The following is a 20314-nucleotide window of genomic DNA, read 5'->3' on the forward strand; positions in this document are numbered from 1 at the left end:
ATAAGCATAGGGTTGGATCAGATGACACCTAAAGTCTCCTGAGCTCTGAAATACTTTGATTATGATAACAATAAAGATTCCATAGCTCAAATTACAGTAACAACCACTGCTCAAGCAATAACTACCATGAAAAAGGTCATTACAGCTAAGAACTCAGAAATAAACCAAAGGGGACTTTGAGCAGTCAAAATCTGTGTCACAGAGTTCATTACTTACTTAAGGTTCATATCTTGGACACTGACAGCAGCAGTGAGGAGTGACTGATAACTGACAAATTATGAAAGGCAAATATGAGGACTAAAAATGGGGAGCCATCCAGGAGCATTACTATCAGAGTGAACAACCCTGCCCATCTCCACAGCCCCTGGGCTCTTACTTTATGGCACGGCACCTGATGTCCCTAGAGCTGACAACATTAGAGAGGAGGTTTCATCAAATCTCAGCACCTACACATCAAAAGGCAAGGAAATATGCTATGCATTTTAAAATTTTTTAAATGATCAAACATTTTTTTTTGTCCCTCTTACCTTCCTCTCCCCACTTGAAAAAAAAAAGCTAAAGCAAAACCCTTCTAACAGATATGCATAATCAAGCAAAATATACATTTTTTTCTGTGTCTTGGATGTTTCACTTCTCTATTAGGAGTAATATGCCTCATAGTTGGTTCTTTGGAATCCTGGCTGGCCTTTTTAAGGAATCTCCATTCCAAATGGTTCAGATGGAAACTTTGAGCATTTAACAGGGTAAGATTCAATTATCCTGAAGATTCACTCCTGTGAAATTGTGAGTTTCCAGATTGAGAAGGTTCAGCAGTACTTCCTTGGAATGGTTGCATGAATGTCCTGTTTCTGTGTGTTTTGCAAACTTTCACTGCAAGGATGTTCTTATGTATCTCATTAGGAAGAAAACAGGCCTTCACCACTCTGCGCCATTCACTAGCCATGTGTTCCAGAGGTTTACGTTGTTGTATAATTCCATTAAGTAATCACATAGGATATAACAGCAGGGCAAGGATGAGACTAACATACCAGCAAGAGAAACTGGAAGTATTTTTAGATGAAGCCTGAAGTGTGGTAGAGAGTGATGTGGAGTTGAAGGAAGCTTCCATTGGCCAAGCAAAGGCCACAGCTGAAGGGAGGTTCTTTCATCAGCTAGGGTGCGTGGAGTAACAAATGAATAATATTTAGGAAGAATGATGTCATAAAAAGAAGGGAATCTGTGAGACTGGAATAGTGTCTTTGCTACTCCAAAGAGTCTTGACTTCAGCTGCCAGGTCCCATCTGCCAGCCCATGTCCACCCCCCACTTAGCAAGATCTGAGACCAGTAAGAGAGCTGGAAGTCTCTGCTAGTTCAGTAGTTATAGATAGCCTAGTTGTGCCACTGAGGAGGCAGCAGGCTATATAATCAGGAGTAAGACCCCTGGCTTGAAAATCAGAAAACCTGGACCTAAATCCTGCCCCTGACACTTACTTCCTGTATTGATCTTAGGTGAAGTCATTTAACCTCACTGTGCCTCAGTTTCCTGAACTGTAAAACGAAAGGAAATAGAGTAGATGGTCCCTCTGTCACTTTAAGCTCTCTGGTCTCTTCTATGCAAAATCTGCTCCTTTTTGGTCTAAGCCCCCTAGCCACAGACCTTAGGCTCCTGCAGAACTATAAGAGTCTGAAACTACTTTCTGCCTTTTGGGTTTTGAGTATAGTACTCTCATACCCCTGCCTGGACTAACTGACTTCCTGGTCTAAATTTCCATGAAACAACACTCTGATCACAAATTTAGATGATCCGATACTATATTTAGAGCTGGAAGGGCCTCTTCCACTATCTAGTCCACCCCCTTTCATTTTAGGAAGAAGCTGAGGCCTGAAGAGGTTGGTAACTCAAATTCACATAGGTAGTAAGTGGCAGAGTCTGAATTTGAGCCCAGATCCTCTGACTTTAAATCCAATATCTCTCCCCCTCTTTTTTTGGGCAGGCCTGACTCCTGGTCCTGTCTTCTTCTGGTTTGCTTCATCTTCTCATCACCCATCTCCTACGACTACCAAAGACAAACACCTAAATCGTATAGTCCAAATATATATTTGTATATGTGTATGTCTATGCCTATATATTGTATGCATGTATATGTGAGTGTGAAAGGAGTATATTTTCCCCTTCATACCTGTTCTTGCCAATCACCTTAGGTAATCTTCCTCTTACTTATGGACTACTGCAGGGTCCAGGGGAAATGTTTACTGGTTTACAAAACTTTTTTTTTTAACACCAAAGCTCCTTACTTTAAAAAGCCCTGAGTCTTCCTATTTCTTTTTCTCTCTGCACCCCTGCTCCTGCCACCCCTGATTTCCTCATCTTCCCTGGTGTCAGCCCCCTGGGATCTTGGGATCTTCTTTGCCTAGGCCTGGCCACCAGAGAGGACTTGGACATTCGGCAGGTCCCCAGGATAGTCTGGGTTGACAAACACTCCCCTGAAGTCTTATGTTGTGGTACACCTTCCTTTTAATGCTGGATTGAGTCCATACCAGGGATTGATTCATGACTCTGTGGACATTATTAGTGACAAATGTCAAAAGTTAATAATGCCTGGCATATGGTACTTATAAAATAAGTGGTTTTAATTTGAGTGTTCACTTTCATTTTTGAGGCTTGATTGTCATTTATGATTTGTATGTGATGGGCAGTGTCTTTGAACACTGGCTTTCTTTCACTTTTCCCACCTTCCTCACTTAACCTCAAGTGTCTTTGTCATATAACTGAAGATCTGTATGCAAAACACCTCAGTGAAGCAAGGGGGCAAGGACAACTTTTCTGTCTCTGAATCCCTAGCTCCCACCCCAATACCCCACACTTGTTTTATATTTTTATGATTTTTTTATTGCTTTGGGGTGGAGCTTTTTATTTAGTTTTGGTTTTAATTTTTGGGTCTGTATCTGTTATTTCATTTTACTGATGTAGAAAGTTCTTCATAAGGAAAGTACAGTGAAAAGAGTGCTGAACCCAGAGTCCTTGAATGTGAATTTGAATTGTGGTTCCATTTCATACCACCTGTGTGACTCAGGGCAAGTGACTTAACAGCTCTAGGACTCAGTTCCCTCATCTTTGAATGAGGGGAGTTAGGCCGCTAAGATTCCTTTCCACTCCAAATCTGTGATCCTACAAGAAAACTCTTTCTGTCAATACAGATGGCAGCCCACAGAGCTGGCCTAAAGAACTGTGATCTTACCTGACTTGTCCAGGGTCATATAAGGATTATGAGTCAAATGTGGGACTGGAACCTGAATCTTCCTGATTCTGAGACTGGCTGTGATTATGATTCTCTATGGCCTTGCCTGGCATATAGTAAATACTTAATAGATGCTTGTTTAATTGAACTGAATTAAAGGGAACTTCTATAATGTGACTAGTTTCATTTAATGAATCTGTTTTGTAAGTTTGGATTTTCTTATATTGAGTTTTCTTGTAGTCAGGACTACCTGTAATTTCTACTATGTTCATTCATTCATTCAACAAACCTTAATTAATTAAGCACAGAGCACTATTGCTAGACCCTGGGAAAGATGTAAAGTTTAAATAATAGAGTTCCTACCCTCCAGTTGTGTATAGTCTGGTAGGAAATAAGAAAACGCAGATGGATATACTATACAATATCACATGATAATGGAATAGTAGGTAAATTTAACTTCCTTATTTTACAGATAAGGAAATGGAGACACAGAAAGACTTGTACAAGGTCATACTGCTAGTGTATGAGTCAAAATCAAACCCAAGTGTTATATTTACATGTAACCTTTACTTTTGTCTTTGAAAAATGCCTGTTGGTGTCATATATATTTATATTAACACACTGCAATTTGGATATCAAAACTTTTATCCCAGAAAATATCATACAAAGAATTTTCCCAATTGACAGTTTCTCTTCTTATCCTGTCCTTCCCTGGTTTGGGTTTTAAGACCATATTTGTCTCAAAAAGAGTTTAGTAGTGTGTTTTTTTCCTCAGTTACTGAGAATAATTGTATTTTGTATATATTTATGTCATATAGATAGATCTAGATATATGCTGCTTTTAAACACTTGATGGAATTCACTTGTAAATCTGTCTGGACAGGGTTTTTGGTTTTTGTTTCCTTTTAAAGTTTTATAACATTCCATTTTACTTTCTTCCCCTACTTTCTTTTACTTATCTTATTCCAAGCTCCTTCAATTTACTTAAATTGTTCACTTATCATTCTTTTCATTTATTTATTTTCCCTTTTGACCCTTTTGACCTCTCCCAGCCTTCCAGTCTTCCCACCCTAGACTCTCCTTTTATTTTTCTTACCCCACTCTCCCATAATCTATTATGCTGGTAAAGTGAAAAAATTATTGTCCTTTCTCTGAGGCTAGAAATCTTGAAAATAAGAGGAGCTCTTCTTAATCAGAAATAGTTCTTCCTTATGGTTTTTTCTCTGTTGATTTGATTTCTTTTCTTTTCATTCTAAGCATGTCACCAACCTGGTCTTCTGCATCTACTTTCTTTATTTACTTCATATAGATCTAGATATTCTAATGGCAATATCATGTGATACTTTGTTACTCCATTTTAGAATGGAATATGGATTATACATCTATTATAACTATAATCACTCAAATAAACAACAAACATTTATTAAGCACCTATTATGGGCCAGGAACTGTACAAGGAGCTAGAAATACAAATAAGAAGAATGAAATGATTCATTAGTCATTTATTAATCATTAATCACAAACACATATATCATTATTTTCAGGTTTTTGCTACTCTAATAGTGCTATTGTGATTACGTATCTTATCTGCGGTCCCAGAATCTAAGGTTATTCTTCAGACAAGGCAGGCATAAAATGTAGGCAGCTTGATTGTACAATGGATAGAGCTGCAGTCAAAAAACCTTGAATTCAAATCCAGCATCAGACACATTAGTTACGTGACTGTGACCAAGTTTGTTTATCTCTTTCTACCTCAGTTCCCTCATCTTTAAAATGGGGGTGATAATTATACTTGCCACTCAAGGTTGTTCTAGGGATAAAATGAGATTTTTAGAAAGTGTTTTGCCAACTGTAAAGTGCTACATAAATACTAGTTGTTGTTGTGGATAACGTCATTTAAACTGAGGGCAGAAATCTACTATTAGTATTTTGTTGTCATTTTCAGTAGTAGAAGAAAAGTTGGTCTTGCAATCAAAGGCTTAGGTTTGAGTTCTGACTTCCTCATTGACTAAACATGCATTCAAGCCATTTAACTTTTTTAAGACTCAAGTTTTCTTACATCTCTAAAATGAGGGTAATGTATCTATGAAGATTAAATTGAATTAACCTGTATAAAGCTTGTATTCCCTACATTTCTTTCTTTCTTTTTTCTTTTTTTTTTTTTTTTTGCCTTGTGGTTTGTAAAGATTCTTTGTAAACTAGAAAGAGTTAAATATGTGAAAGCTATTGTCATTGGTCTCTTCTGCCCTGAATTCTTTCTTTTGGCTAGATCTTTACTTAGGATCCGGTCACTTTGATCATGTATTTATTTCCATCTCACTTTATAAGATTCCTGAGGGTTAAAAAATGATCTTTTCCATGGACCTTGTACAGAGAGCCATGGTGAAGGGAAATACAAAATTTAGATACAATGTAGTCCCTGCCCTCATGAAGATTAGTAACATAGAGTCTAGTGACAGACACAAATATCAATTATGTGTATAATGTATATACTTGATAAGTGTATTAATGAGATACAAAAAAACCTGTTATATGAGATCTAGGGGGAAAGTTATTACAGTGTAGGAACATCAGTTTCCTGGAGGAGGTGGCATTTGAACTGAGTTTTACAATGTGGGTCATTCATAAAATAATGAAAGGCCAGGGTCTCACATTGTATCCTGGGCCATCTCCAGCTGTCCTGATGAATATCTGACCACTGAACCCAGACAGCTTAGGAGAAGAAAGTGAGGTTGGGTGACCTTGCACAGCCCTGCCTCACTCAAATCAAAGTCAACTGCAAGTCATGTCATCATCCTGATGTCATGGTCCTCTTCAAGAATGAAGGACAAACACAACAACAACAATGTGGGTAGAATTCAATAAGCAAAGAGAGAAAAGAGAAAATTTTCCCAACTTTAATAGCAGTTATGAGCAGCTATGAGCTGGGAAAGCATAGAAATTTGGGGGTAGGAGAGATTCGCCCAGTTTGGCTAGAGCATGGAATGCATAGAGAGGGAAAGAAGCATGGTATCGATTTTGTAGGGGTTTAAATATTAGGAAATTAGGAATTAGAAAAATTAGGAATTAGGAAAAAGAGTTTGAACTGAGTGCTTGGTAGCATTTCAGTAGTGATCCGGCAGCTCAGGTACTTTGGAATCTTTCACATGTTTACTCCAGAGGACTCCCTATCTGATCCTCCACTATCCTAAGGACCTGAATTCAATGCTCTTCCTCAGCCATAACCCTTTATCTTTCATCTAAGTACCTTTGCATTGGCCGCCCTCCGTGCCTGGAATACTGTCCCTGCTTATCTACGTCTCTTAGTTTCTCTAGCTTCCTTGAAAATTCAGCTCAAATTCCACTTCTTGCAGGAGATCTTATCCAGTACCATTCCCCCACCTCCCCATCCTGTATTCCTATTCCCTTTCAGTTACCTTGCATTTATTCTGTTTAGGTCGTAAATTATGTAATTGTTTTCATGTCTCCATCATTAGATAGTGAGCTTCTTTAGAATAGGGGAAACTTTTGCCTGTCTCTGTATTCCCAGTACCTCTCACAATGCTTGGCACATAGTAAGCACTTACTAAATGCTTGGTGGTTGATTAATTGATTGACTCCAGTAGACAGTGATAAGCCAGGAAAGATTTTTGAGTAGAGTAGTGACATGGTTAGATCTATATATCTAATAATCCAAAAGGTTATTCTGACACCAATATGAAGGATGGTCCTTGGTGACCTTTGAGAGAATAGTTTCAGTGGAATGGTGGGGTCAGGAATTAGATTTCAAGAAAAAAGTGGATATTGAGATCTTAAGGCACTAGGTCAAGACTATTTTGAAAAATAATTTTCTTTTCTTTTTTAATCATCAGCTAAAAACATTTCAGTATACAAAGAATGGAAGAGAAGACTGGGTGTAAAATGATATACTATTGCAGATAGTTTTATTTTTTACAGTATATAGTTAATTTAAAGTGGTTTCAGTACAACTACCATGTTTGTGTCCCCTTCTGAATGTCTTTTTGTTTTATTCATTTTTTTAAAAAATATTTTTCCAATTATACAGAAAGATATCTTTTTGTTTTATTCTGATAATTTATAAATATTTCATTGATATTTATGTTTAGAGTAGTCACTTCCAAGAAAGAAGGAAGTCAATAAAGGTAGGGTGGAGGAATCATTGAGTAGCAGGAATGGCCCTGTTGAGATTGTGTAACATAAATCTGTAGTAAGTAAAATCAACTATTGTGATTTTTATCCAAATCAACAGCCCAGTAGTAGGGGTAGAAAAATCAAGTGATAGGACTTAATCAGAGATGAAGGATCACAGATTAACAAGATTAGCAGATTAGAGGAAGAATGGATTTTAGAAGGGTTACTCCAGCAACATTAAAATGGCATACCATAGGGAAATCAAAGCCAGAATGAGACATACGAATCAGGAGATTAGAGATTGGACATCACAATAAGAGTGAAAAGTAGTTTTAGTGCCAGAAAGCAGGTGGCACAAAGTAAGGAATAGGAGATCAAGGTCATAGATCAGAATTTAAAACTTCTGGAGGTGGAAAGGGGTACAATTCTATGAGGTGATGAGACCATGATGGCTCATGACTGGAGCAGAGTGCAGAAGGAGGGCATCAGAGTTAAGACATTTGAGATTTTGTGTGGTCAGGTTCTTAGAGGGGTCATCAACATGAATATTAAATTCCTCAAGGATGATAACAAGATATTTTGGAGAGAAAAACCACAAACTAAGTACTAAAATCATTGAGCAAGTTAGATGAATGACATGAAGGACAATGAATGGCAGCAACAAGGTTGAGGAATGATATAAATGAACCCCATAGACCTTGAAAGAGAAAAAGTTATTTAACAATGATAGGAGAAGAATGTGCTGGGTATGGCAGCTCTTAGCACTGTCCCTCCCCTTCCTCTGGCCCTGTTTTGGAGGGAGTGAGGGGGAAGGAATGTTCTCTAATGGAAAGAGTTGCAAAGGATTTGGTATCCTTCTGTGAAGAGCCAGGTTTTTTTTTAAAGGTAGGGTATGCAAAATGAGTTGGCTGAAAACTTAAAGGATGTATAGGAATTTTTTTCCAAATGAAGCAGGGCTTCCAGAGGGCACCGTGAAATGGGCCAGACTCGTGGCATCAAGCTCAAATAGAAACAGGGGTCCTTACAGAAAACCACATATTAATATTATTGTATTTTTTATTTATTTTGTTAACTATTTCCCAATTACATTTTGATCTTGTTTGGGCACTCAGGAGTATTGTGGGCCACATGTTTGATATCCCTGGGCTAGATAGTGGGCAAACTGTATCAGAGAAATTAGACCTTAGAATAAGGGCTTAGGTTCAAGGCAAAGCATGGGCAAACTGTTCAACTAATTTGAGGAGGCAGCATGACTGTGTTTGGGAAACCCATATAACAAGAGAAGGATTAGCACGCTAGTGTTGAGTAAGGGTGACTCTATTTACCCATTACCAGTGGGACTTGACCTTTTACTTGTTTTTCTAAGAGTGGGAATGGGATAATAGTGAAGGTGACTCATCCATATTCTTTCCCTCGTTACCAAACTCACCACCCTCATAGCAAAGTGGCTAACCAGGTAGAGCTGGCTTTACAAATTTGGGGTTTTTTAATCACTATCTTTTAATCAATTAAGCTAATCATTCATAGGTGTATGTTTCATAATATATTTCAGTAATCAGTACACCTGTGAAGCTTCTGGCATGTACCCCTTCCCTCGTTAAATTGTGAGCTTCCCATTAGCTTGTGAGGTCCTTGAGGGAAGGGATTATTTTCTCCAACCACATAATACATATGGGCTACATAGTTACGCACATACATGAATTCTCCGTTCTGCTCATTTTTGCACTCTCACTCCTACATAGATATACACATTGGAGGCTTCTTTTCCCCTCTCACTACCACTTCTTCTTGTTCAATCATCTTTTTTAAGCTATGCCCAACTCTTTGTAACCCCATTTGGGATTTTCTTGGCAGAGATACTGGAGTGGTTTGCTATTTCTTTCTCCAGCACATTTTACAGATGAGGAAACAAGGCAAACAGAACGAAGTGACTTGCCCAGGGTCACATAACTAGTGAGAGTCTGAGGTCAGATTTGAACACAGGAAGATAGTCTTCCTGAGTCCAGGCCTGGCACTCTATCCACTGTGACATGTTATCCACATGCCCCATAGTTACTACTACTTCCATAAAATATACCCTTCAACTCAAACACTGGGAAAAGAGAAGGAAGAGACTCAGAACACCCTGATGCCCTATATGACTGGGGGAAAGTATTCTACCAGATGTGAAAGGAGATAATTTTTTCAATATTTATCAAAAAAGGTGTTAGAGGCTCTCTTTCTGCCCTGCCCCCCCCCCCCCCCCCAAGAAACATGGTGACTCAAGTGTTCTCTCCTCCCAGCTTTCACTTTTTGGTTGTTTGATCCAGGTTTGAACCTTAGACTCTGCATTTGTATATCGATCTCCATTACTGAATTTTCTCATAAGTAAATTTTGTTCCATTCCCATCATTATCTACTGGCTAGGCTGAGTCATGTGGTGCCTAATTTTATGAATCAGGAGGGAAGACCTCCTTTTCCACTAACTTGAGTGATCTGATTTCCTCACCACTAAAGTGGGGATAATAATCATTGCCATGCCTATTTTACAGGGTGACAGTGAAACGAAAAGGAAAACAAAGACATGAAAGTGTTATACCAGTTGTTTGATCATGTCTGACTCTTTCTGATCCCATCTGAGGTTTGCTTGGCAAAAATACTAGAGTGATTTGGCATTTCCTTTTCCAGTTCATTTTAAGGATGAAGAAACTAAGGCAAACAGGGCTAAGTGACTTGCCCAAGGTCACATAACTGGTAAGTGTCTGAGACCAGATTTGAACTCAAGAGAATGAGTCTTTCTGACTCTAGACCCTATGCTCTATCCTTCGTGCCACCTAGCTGCCCTGCATCATGTAATTATGAGGAATTAAGCTCAGCTTTTGTCCTCCATCACTTTTTTCTGTTACCTGACTCCCTGCGTGTTAGAGAGAGCATATTATGCAGGCATTGCATCCCACCCTTTCCCAGAACTATGCCCGAAGTGGCTGTTATAGTGCCCTCTTCCTTACCTCAGGTTAGTTTGAGGCAGGAGAGGATGGAGTATGAAGTGAAGGCTTTGAGGCAGGAATTTTTTTTTTGGCGATAGTATCCCAACTAGGCTGTTTTGAAGCTGCTAGACCTTTCTCTCAAGGCATAGTGCTGTTGTTACTTGACTGTCAGACCTATATAATTGAAAAGGAGGGAGAGGCCCTAGAAAGGTCTGGTGCCCTTAGGCTGAATGCAAAGGGTTGGGTTCCCCCTCTGCCTATAACACCTAAGCTGGGCTAGAGCCAGCGAAGTGCTGAGCTATGCACTTCTGCCTGGTCATGTGGGACCTATCAGGTGTGCCTTGCTGGAGGGGGGCTGGGGTGGGGGGATTTTTCCCTTCTTCCCCACTCCCCAAGGGAAAAATAATAATAGCACTTTGTACTTACCCAGAACCTTCCCTTAGGATCTCAAGGTTGCTAACAAGCTATCACTTGTTTCACAAAGGCACATCTGACAAGTAGGCGGCAGGTGTGCTCACTTCTCTAAGCCCTACAGTGACCTTCAGTCTCTTGCCACAATTTCCTCTTCTAGAACATGGCAAGCCCATGTCACCTGGCCAGGTATTATTGACTACAGGAAGTAGAATCCTTTCCTTGACCTCCTGTCTCTGAACTTGCTATTTGTTTGTTTGTTTCTTCCACAGTTACTTTAGAAGAAGTGAATTGATATCAAAATAAACTTCATCTTCAATGTATGTGTAGGAATTTGCCTTCTCAATGGATTACGGAGGGGAAGGGAGAGAATTCGGAACTGAAAATAAAATTGAATTTAAGCAACGAACTTCAATATATGGATGCCTTTGCTGTTTTAGAACCAAATGGCATCTAATAAAATTTCCCAAACAGACATACCTTTTGTAACATTAGTTTTGATGAATTTATCATGCTATAGAAAATACACCAGAGATGACAAGAAACTTAAGCCACTCAGACAGAGGAGATTCTCATACCTGAATTGGCTATGAAACCTTAAACAGCTGCATCTTCATAGGCAAGAGCCATGCCTTGAACCTGGTGGGCTAAGCTATGGGGAGACAGTCCTTCCCATCCATCATGGTAGTGTCAAGACAATGGAAATATCTTGTTTGTGGAAACCTGGCTCATCTCCACCCAGCAGAAAACATTGAAGAGTTATGTCTCTGAGAGGGAAAGCACCAAGAATATGTCTATCATTTGGGGGATGATGTTTGGGTTGTGTTTTTTCCTAGTTCAGCTCCATGGGGTTCTGGTTCCAGAGAGGGAGGTCTGATCGTTCCATGTCACTGGGAGAACTACACTCCTTTGCAGGGAGGGGCTTTTTCTTGTCTAGATGTGTTTGTTTGGGACTAGCGGGAACTGTGTAAACATCCCAAATGGTTCAATAAACCTGGTATTGGCAGCCACTGATGAGCACTGATCTTGGCTTAGTCTATAGTCATACGGTACAATGTTTCTTGATTTACTCTCATATCTAGAAGTGTGTGAAGTAACCAGGGTAGATATAGTTTCCATATTAGGGTCTAAATTGTAACTTCAGCTATCATCTTGAAAAATTGGTTAGCATGTTTTAATGGGCATTTCTTCTATCACTATAAATGGATTTCCATGAAGTTTGCTCCCTAAATCAAAGCTGCAGAATTATTTGATTGCACAAGGTGAGGTTCCCAGCACACAGAATCTCAGTCTCTCTGTTCCATTAGCTTACTTGAGTTTAGTAAATTTGACTCTTCTGAGCCTCAGTTTTCTCATCTATAAAATGTGAATAATAATCACTACCCTAGGTTGATGAGAGGATCAAATAAGAGATTTAATGTGGAAGGGCTTTCAAAAGTTAAAAATATTAAACAGATTTTTAAATCCAAGTAGATTTAGTTGTCTGTATTGTAGTATGGGCTGTGGGAGCCAAGTACATTTTAATAAAGTACTATTGGATGGGAACCTCCTGGTGACACAGTATCTAGAAATAAGGAGCAGAACTAGAATTTCAGCCTGAGTCCTTGGATTCCAGATTCTGAGTGTTTTCTACTTTATCTTAAATAATATTCCACTTTATTTATTGTTGCAGCTTCCTGGCTCATCATTATTCTCCAATCTCTCCTTTTTTACTGTATCCAAATATCTTCTTAGGTAGCTAGGTAGCAGAATGAATGGAGAGCTGAACCTGGAGTCAGGAAGACCTGAATTCAACTTTGACCTCAGATACTTGTGTGTGATCCTGGGCAAGTCACTGAAATTTTGTTTACCTCAACTGTAAAATGGGGATAGTAACAACATCTCCCTCACAGGGTTGTTGTGGGTATCAAATGAGGTAGTACTGATAGGTATTAGGTGCTAGACGGATTTTTATTCCCTCCCTCTTCTGAAGTGACTTCTATCTAATTCCTTCCGGTGACCAACTGGAAGCCCAGACAATAACAGAATATATATTTTAGGAACCCTCCATTTCTACATTTACTTTTGTAGCTCTGTCAAAAGTACATTTGTTAGGATGATTGTTACTGCTTCTTTATAAGGCACATGTACTCAGGATGCCCATTAACAGACTCCAGCAGTGGCTGCTAACAGCTGTTCAGCAATATTATGGAACCTCACTATTATCTGGGAAATGCCATAGAACTAATGAGATTTATTTTCTAAAAGGTGAGCTGTGGTAAGAAACAAAACAACACAAACAAACAAACAAAAAACCCAACCCTAAAAGCTTTTTAAAATTCATCACACACAAGGTTCCTTTCTGATATGGGGACATTGATGATCTCCAAAGTTTGAAAACTAAGCAAAGAAGACCCAATGTGTGACATGGAATCTTAGAGCAGGGAGGGACCTTAGATAATCAGCTACTCATGCCATCCCTTTGGAGGTGACTCCACATGTTATAGTTCCCCTGACCACTGTCCCAAACCTTTTCCACTCTCCTTTAAGCCTAACCTACCCCACCCCACTTATCTCTCAAATCTTACCTCCTATTCTCTTGAAGTCAAGGCTCTCCACTGGGAGATTCCTTAATTCTCTTCCTCTCTTTCTGAGACTTTTTTAGTTATTTTCACAGTGCTTTTCTCTTGACTCAGAAAGAAAAGTTGCTCCTCATTTGTTCCCTAGGTTCCATCTCCTCTCATCTCCTGAAGGAGTTCTACTATTCATGTGCCCTCCCTTCCTTCTTGCATCTCCAGTCTTTCCCTTTTTTTAAAAAATTGTATCCATGCCCCATTGCCTACGTGATTCAATTTTCTGTGTCCCAATAGAATATAAGCTTCTTTAGATTCTATCATTCACTTAAACTCCTGTTCCATCTTTCGCATTCCCTGTCTTTACCTCAAAACTTCTCAGAATAGTCTGCATACAATGCTTATACTTCCTCATCACCTACTCACACTTATGATCTAACTGCTACACTCCCCATCATGCCCTCTCAAAGGTCTTTGGAATTTTAGTTTCCTCATTCTGAAATCTAAATAAGAGCTCTCCTTCAGGATCTTGCCAATAGTTTTTTTTCTCTTTTCTTTCTTCATTCTCTTCCTTGGCAACTTTATTCATTCCCATGACTTCAGCAATCATCTCTAAGAAAAAGACACATTGATATTCTACAAGACCAGATCTTCATTGTCAACTGCCTCCTGGGTATCAGCTGACAAGAGTCTGTTCTTCAAGGCCTGATGTGATACCAGCAAAGATTTTGTTGTCTTCATGGGAATAAAGATGATCCAGGCAACCCCAGCAGTAAGTAAAGTGGAAACTTCTTTAAGGTGAAGTACAGAGCTTTGGATTTGGAGTGCAGGTTGAAATTCCAGTTCTGTTCCCTACTACCTGTATAATTTTACACAAGTCCCTTGACCCCTCTGGGCCTTAGATTCATCATTCATGAAATGAGGTAGTTAGATCCAATGACCTCTGAGGTCCCTTGGTAAGTCTATCTAGTGAACAGAGCCTTCTCATTGCTTCAGGCCAGGGACACTTAAGAGGAAGTCAATTAGTATTACTCTTTACTGGTACCATTTCTATTATATTTTGCTGCCTCAGTTCATAGTGATAGCTAACATTTATGTAGTGTTTCAAGGGTTGCAAAAAACCTTACATATACTTTATATATATTATTTCACTTGAGTTTCACAGTGATCTCATGAGGTAGGTGCTATTTTGCAGATAAGGAAACTGAGACAGGGCTAAATGACTTGCCCAAGGTCACATACCTAGTAAATATTTGAGGCCAGATTTGGGCTTAGGAAAACCAGTCTTCCGGACTCCAGAACCCTCCCTCTATCCACTGCCACCCACCTGCCTTACCAACCTCATTTTAAAAAACACAGGCCCAAAGAGGTGAAGGGATATGCCCAAAATTGTTTACACTGTCAGAGACTTCATCTGAACCCAGCATCTCCTACTCCAGAGCCTGGACTGTCCCCTTAAATAGCTTTTTAAAAAGCTTCTTTTTCTTCATGTGTGTGTATGTGTAGATAAATAAGTACATGCTTTATTCTCTTTTTCCTTAGCCCTGATATATGCATTTATTCATATATTATGGTTAAAGACCAAACTCCTCTACTGTTGTAGGTGAGCATATTAGGAATTTGATGCAATATACTATGTAGGCCTTTCATTCTCAAGCCTAATTGTTAAAGTGCATTTATACTCATTAGAATAAATAATATGTTTGCGGAGCCCTCAATCCTGATATGCAAAATGAAAAACTTTAAAAATTCAGACCTAAGGCTTTCCTCCTGTGAGCAGGAAATAAGAACCTTTGTGGCGACCTGAGAAAGAGCAGAGGAATAAGGAAAAAAATCATATAACATGAAATATCTGAGCTTGCCAGGATGTCCTTCACTGTATAGTTTTCAGAGGTTCAAACATTCCTCCCAAGGTCCTCATGTAATAATCCACTTCACCCTCACTCTTCTTAGCTTTTCCTCACTAGCTTTCCATCTGAATCTTTTTTGTTTCTATTTTCTCAGACCATTAGCCCCCTACCCAGAAGCTGGCAGGCACCAGATGCAGAGAGAAAGAGAAAAAGGAGGGGAAGTGAGTAGGGGAGAGGGATATAGGGTGGGGCTCTCCACTTTCTGCCCAGGGAAGCTTCAGAAGGGAGTGTCAGAAGCCAGGCAAATAGTGATTAAGGGGGAGGGAGTGACATTTACTGTCCACTGCAGGACTGAGCTGGTGTTGGCTGGAGAGACTCCAAACTTTCCTTGCTGGTTATCTGGGGCCCTAAGATATGATTTAGACTGGCACAGCTTACTGACTTAACCAGACACTCCTTACAAACGCAGAGACTAGAGACGCATAAAGGAGGGGCTCTACCTCCCTGCTGGAAGAAGCCAGCCAAGAGGCAAGTCTAATATAACTTTTCTTTCTCACTCCCTCCCCAATCCCCTCTGTGTAGCCAACTTCCAATTATTTTGAAAGATAATCCTCTAGCCATCCTCCCCTCTAAAACATCACCCATTTTCCCAAGACTTACTCCATTCAGTCTGAAGTAAATTCCTAGTTGCTACTGAATGGATAATCTGGCCCTACCCTAACTATCCAACCTGATTTCCCACTACTCCCAACACACCCTCGGCTCCAGCCCAGTTGTCCCACATCCTCTCTTTCTCTAGGCCTTTATTCATACTCTTAACCTCGGCATGAATTTCCATTCCCCTCACTCTATCTTTGATATTCAAATTCTCCCATCCTTTAAGATCCAGCCCTTCCTCCTTTTCCTCTGTGTGAAGCCTTCCTTGACAATAGCAGCCCACAAGAATCTAACTCCTTATTATCTGTGCCCCACAATTAGTGCCTTAATTATATACTGCCCTATTTTTTTTTAATTGTACATATGGCACAATGTACCACTTAATTATATCAGTTTAGAATACTGATTCCTATAAGAATGCCTTAGGATTGTAGGGTTTGGAGCTAGAAGGGACCTTTGAGAACATTTAATCTACCACTTATTTGATAAATGAAAAAACTGAGGCCTGGAGGAGTGGTTATTTTATTCATTGGTTATTTTATGAGATTGTAAGCTCTTTGAGGTCAGGGACAAAGCCTAATACTTATCTGCATCCTCCAGGAAGCTCGCACCGGTTGGGAGGTTTAGGAAATGCTCTTTAAAGAGTTGTTCATTGGTAGATTGGGGGAGAGAATAAGCATTTATGTGGCAGCTAGTAAGTGCTAGGTACTCAATTAAGTGCTTTACAAATGTTATCTCATATCTATCATTGGATGGATAGAGGTGATTGATCTGGGGGAGTGTGTGGGGAGCTTTGATTGCTACTGGACTGTGGATGGGATAACAGGAAAAATATAATTGGGTTTTCAATGAGTAATTTTGCATGGGATGTGTAGGTGGGAATTTGTTTCAGACACACAAAGTCTTCTATTGCTCAGGTCACAACCACTGAAGAGGAAAGCCCCTAATGAACTAATTCCTGATAACTCACCTGCCAGGAGGTATATGGTAATAGAGAAGGGGCACTGCTTAACACAAAGGAATGAGTTACTAATGGTTAAAAGAAATAGAAGACAGCCCCAACAAGTTCAGGAGTTTAAAATTCAGACTGGGGCACAGGAACACTTCACAAAATCAGGGAAGAATTCTCTCCAATAACTCTAAAGGATCAGGGAGCAGACTGAGTGCAGGATTCACTCTGCAGGGTCAGGGAGGGGACCTGGAATCGGGTACAGTGGCTCCCCGAATATGAAGATTCATAAAATGTCAGAGTTGGAAGGGACCTCCTACAGGAAGTCTTTCCTGACCCCACCCCCACCCTATACTAGTGCCTTCACTGTTGATTATTTTCAATTTATCTTGTGTATAGCTTGTTTGTACATAGTTACTGCATGTTGTTTCCACCCTTAGTCTATGAGCTCCTCAAGGGCATCAAAGACTAGTCTTTTGCACTTAGTACAGAGCCTGGCCCATAGTAAGCACTTAAAAAACGTTTATTGATAGACTAACAGGAGTTCTTCACCTGGGATCTGTGAACTTGTTTTAAAAAAGAAATGTATTTTGATAACCATTTCAATATATTTATTATATATTGTCATCATGTATAATTGCATGTAATTATAGATGTCTGGTATATATTATTTCCTTTGTAATCCTATGTATTTTATTTTATGCATTTAAAAATATTATTCTGAGAAGGGGGCCAAGTCAAACAAAAAGGTTAAGAACTGCATTTTATAGATTAAGGAATTAAGGTCCAGCAAGGTGAAATGATTGCTCAAGGTCACATAGTAGAAAAATTCCCAGGACTAGAACCCAAGTTTTCCAACTCCAACTCCAGTATTCCTTTTTGGGTGGAAGAGGAATTTCTTGGCAGGGAAGCCTTCTGGAAGCCATTTATAAACCACCACATAGGTGCCTACTTACTCCCTCTATACTAGGGCCTTCTAGTTTTGTCCTTGGCCTTATACCATTTCCTTTTAATTATATGTTTTATATACCCATACATACACACATGTATGTATACGCACATATATACATATATTTTTATTTGCATCTGACTCTGAGGTAACTCTGAGACTGACAGGTTCATTTTCTTGGACGTATGTGTAGATAAAATAAAACAATATGTAACTGAATGAGAGGTCAAAATGCTGGTTGAGGTACATATTTGTTGAACTGAATTGAATTATGCCTTGGGGTATCAGAGAAGGAAGTTTCCTGGAGCTTGAGGTACTGTTCAAGGGTTTACCCTACAATGGCATCTGTTAAGCCTCAGTGAGCAAGTGTATCCCCTGCCCTTTTCCTTGGGCTATCCCTCACAATCCCACCTCTGAAAATTCTCATTTTTGTTGAGATGTGACTTATGTGATTAGAGCCTCCCTGGCCGGCTCAGAAGTTATATGCCCAGCATCTCAGGTGGTCTCCCTGACTTGATATGTGTCACAAGCAGTGGATGAAGTATATGTCTGTTGAAATGCCAGTCCCTGGGTTTTGGCTTTGGGGAGGGTGCTGGATCCACATCCACCCTCTACCCCCATGTGTGATTTGGCCTATTCTACAGATTCAACAAGCATTGGAGCATTCAAATTCTTGAGCCAGGCAGTGGGTGTACAAAGGTTTGCTAGTCCTCATGTATGCCTAAATTCTCTAGTACAAATGGAAGTATAACTACAGTATGAGAGGCAAAACCAGAGCCTCTGGAGGATGGCTGTGGTTGGGCGATTAGGTCGAATTCACTGGCTTTGTCACCTAGTTGTATTTCTGTGTAGGGAGGGAAGGAGGAGGGAGTGAAGTAAGGAGGAGGGAGTGAAGTAAGGAAGAGGGAGTTAAGGGAGAGGGAGGAGCAAAAGACCACTGAAATGTTGAGCTTGGGTGACTGGGGGATGGAGGTACTATTGACAATAAATAGGACAATTGGAGGGAGGGGCAGAGAAGAGGCTGACATTGGGGTGCGGTGCAAGATTTTTTTTTCCATTTTGAACACATAAAAGTTGAGGGGCCCCTAGAGGTGAATATACTCCCATTGCGGGCAGTGTTCAGGTCATTCTGTTCCCTTTTAGGTGTTTCCAAATCCCAATTTAGTGTCATGGCCTAAAAAGAAGTTTTCAGGGGTCACTGTGCATCCATGGGGTTTCTAAAGTGGTCAGTCTTGCACCTGGGGATGTTCCTAATCCTCCACCTGCACTGTTGTTGGAATGAATCTATATAGTTACTGTGCTCCCCTCCCATGTTCCCCTCCTTTTGCCATGTGAGAAAACTGGACTGTGTTTTATTGGTTAACTTATGCCCAGGTCCTTTAAGGAGAAAATGTATAATTCTAGTAATTTTATTGGATTCAAGTTGCAGGCAAATGGAAATAAAATTGCTTTTTAAAAGTGAAGGATACATACAAATGAATAAAACAATAATAAAAAAAAGCCACCCGCGATTCTTGATAAATGGTATAAGGCATTTTATGATATGTTGAAGGAGAGAGAGATACCCAGGGGAAGAGGGAAGAGAAAAAAAACACAACAACCCCAACATTCTGCTTTCTTTTCTGCCTTTCTTTTTCAAAGGAATTTAATTTGCCTATTATAAAGTGAAGCATGAAAAGCTACTAGTAAAATTGGTACTTGTCCCACATGGTGCTCAGAGCTTAATAGTACAGGTGGACGCGAGCGGCTGACTGCCAAATACTTTTGGTTTAGAGGGAGGGGTGGGAGTGCATTCTCAGAACCACTCCTGGAATGGCTTAGCTTGCTTCACACAAATCAATGACAATCTCCTGTCGGCTGCAGGCACCCATGAGCTACTTTTCCACTTTAATTCCTATAAAGCGACACTGGTGGCTTTTATGATAGGAGCCGGGCTGGAGAGAGGAGACCGAAGGGACAGCAAGGTGGGTTAGCATTGGAATCTTTTCTCCCGATCTCTATTGAGGATTAAGAGGAGGGAGTCAGGAAAGGGGAACCGATGGGGGAAGAGCTTAAGAGGAAAGGAAAACGGTTTGTTTGCGAAAGTTTCTGCCGGTGGTGAGGGGCAGGATTTTATAGCGCCCGGGTAGAGAAGGCGTTTTCTTTTCATAAAGTGATCCTTTTCTCTTAGGGGGGAAGAAGAATGGGGCGAAGTGGGTAAAGGAGGTCAAGACAGCGGAGTCTGTCCTCTTGCAGTCCTCTCTCTCATGCATAGCTCTCTAGGCTGGGTTTGCATGAACTCGTACCGGATCCCATCCCTGCCGCTGCTCCCTTCTTTGCCCGACCTGCAAAACCCGGGATTTGAAATCCCTGGGCAGATCCTAGAGAACGTGTCCTCTCCAATCCACCCCTCGCCGCCCCTTTCTTCCAAAAAGGGCAGGTTGGAATCTACAATGAATTGGAAAAACAAAAAACCCCAAACCAGTAGGGTCTCTGACATTCACTCCTACCAGAGCCAGGCTCTATCATCTTCTTTTGGGGGATGCTGGTGGGGGTGGAAGTGGTGAAACTGCGTGGAAGCCTTTTAAATGATTAAAAGAAGTAGGTTAATCAGGATGTTCATGGTTAGTTTACGTCCCCTTTTCACCCCA

The 20314-nt window shown here is 40.2% G+C and overlaps 1 protein-coding gene across 7 annotated transcripts in view; it reads left to right on the top strand.

The window, feature by feature from the left end:
- Nucleotides 1-20314, top strand: part of ZBTB7C (zinc finger and BTB domain containing 7C) — a 505030-nt gene that overhangs the window by 342283 nt on the left and 142433 nt on the right. Inside the window, exon 1 of one of the 7 annotated variants that reach the window (XM_072605170.1) lies at nt 15438-15657. The exons of 5 other annotated variants lie outside the window; for them this stretch is intronic. The gene's annotated coding sequence lies outside the window, so the exon portion shown is untranslated. One more of the 7 variants, XM_072605171.1, reaches the window with a different exon arrangement.

This window comes from Notamacropus eugenii, chromosome 4 (genome assembly GCF_028372415.1).
Source record: "Notamacropus eugenii isolate mMacEug1 chromosome 4, mMacEug1.pri_v2, whole genome shotgun sequence".
NCBI classification, from domain to species: domain Eukaryota; kingdom Metazoa; phylum Chordata; class Mammalia; order Diprotodontia; family Macropodidae; genus Notamacropus; species Notamacropus eugenii.